Source organism: Sciurus vulgaris, assembly GCF_902686455.1.
Source record: "Sciurus vulgaris genome assembly, chromosome: 16".
NCBI classification, from domain to species: Eukaryota; Metazoa; Chordata; class Mammalia; order Rodentia; family Sciuridae; genus Sciurus; species Sciurus vulgaris.
The window spans coordinates 23,435,372-23,437,327 of NC_136477.1; positions in this window are offsets into that span (position 1 = coordinate 23,435,372).

Genomic DNA, 1,956 nt, shown 5'->3' on the forward strand with positions numbered 1-1,956 from the left:
CTGGTTATAAATAGCTTCAGGTGGAGATTTTTTTTTTTTTTTGGTAGTAAACCCAGGGCCTGTACATGCTAGGTAAACTTACACTCTACCACTGAGCTGTTTTATTTTATGTTGAGACAGGGTCTTACTAAGTTGCCCAGACTGACCTCAAGCTTGTGATTCTCCTGCCTCAGCTTACTTTAGCCAGGATTACAGGTGTGCGCCACTGCGCCCCACAAGATGGAGTTCTTCTGTGGTGATGTGGAGGTCCTGGGAATAGAGGGCTGAAGAGACTTGGAAAGCCTCTAGAGATGACAATGACCTGGAGCCAAAGTAATCAATGATTGGAGATAAGGGCTAGAATGAGAGGTAGTACATCTTACTGCTCTTGCCCAATTCACTGGTGCCTGAGCCACACCAGTTGCACTAGTCAAAAATATAAAGTGCTATTCTAGAACACTCACATCACAGGTTCTGAGAGTCCAAGGTTCCACATTTGAAAGTTCCAGAATTTTATAGGTCTAGCACCAATTTTTCTCTCCCTATCTAGTCCTGGCATATATAATTTAATCTTTCCCCAACTCTGAATCTCTTGTTTTTTCTCCTTTGTGCCTGTTATAACTTAGCCCCATTATCACATGGTCCATCTCTGACTCATTATGGGAAGGGACTACACAGTAGCCTGAATACCAAAAGGCAAAGATATCTGGAGCCCATCTTAGACTCTTAACACAAATCTCTTGTTTCCATTTTGTAATTTGTCTTCGGTTATGTAAACCCTGTTTCCATTTCCACCCATGTGATGATGACTTTCAGAAGTCTATGTTCAGCTCAGACCTTTATGCCGAACCTGTCTGTCCAAATGCTATGTTGACACCTCTATTAGGGTTCTCCCCAGGAACAGCATTAGTGAGATATCTATAGCTATAGGAGAGGATTTATTAGGGGAATTTTTACACATGATTATGGAGATGGAGAAATCCCATAAGTCATCTACAAGCTGTAGAACCAGGGAAGCCAGTAGTGTGGTTCAGTCAAGTCCATCCTGACTTGGATTTGGCCTTGAGTCAGGGAAGCTGTTATTGTGTAACACTTAGTCTGAGGCTGAAGTCCCAAGAAACTGAGGACTCACTAGTGCAAATACCAGAGTCAAAAGGTTGGAGAACCTGGAGTTTTGATGCCATAGGCAAGAGAAGAACAATGTCTCAGTTTCAAGGAGAGAGAGTGTATTTCTCTTTCCTTTGTCTTTTTGCTTTATCCAGGCCCTTAGCTGATTCGATGGTGCCCATCCACACTGGATGAGGGCAGATCTTCTTTACTCTGTCTACTGATTCAAATGTCAATCTCTTATGGAAACACCCTCACAGACATATCCATAAATAATGTTTTACCACCTATATTTGGGTATGACTTAATTCAGTCAAGGTGACATCAAAAACCAGCATCACAATATTCTACAAAGAAGTCTCAAAGGTGCCTGAAGTTCATCTCCTCTAAGATGGAACTTGTGATCAGTCTTCTTTTCCAAACCAGACTTCCTTCCACCATTCTCCATATCTCTCCACTATCCATCCCTCCCTGCAAGACTGAGCGGTGGCATCATTCCTGAATCTATCTCTTCCATCCTTCACATTAACTTGATCACCAACGCCTGTTGATTTTGCTCCTCATTTCTCTGCAGTCTGCCCAGTTCTCTTCCTCTTCACCATCACCCCAGTTCACAATCCAACTCCATCCTCTCTTGCACAGATGACTGAGGTCAATTCCACCACAACATCTTTGAGCCTTCTCCATTTTGATTTTAACTTTAGCAGCCAAAAGTGATTTGTATGAAAGGCAAATTTGGCTTTCTGCTGTTCTAAACTTTCCACTAAGGCCTGTGAAAAGGGCCCCATGGTCCAGCTCCTTCTATTCTCTCTAATGGCTCTCATTCCACTCCTTTACTCTCTATACTTTGGATGTCTTTTTTTTGGGGGG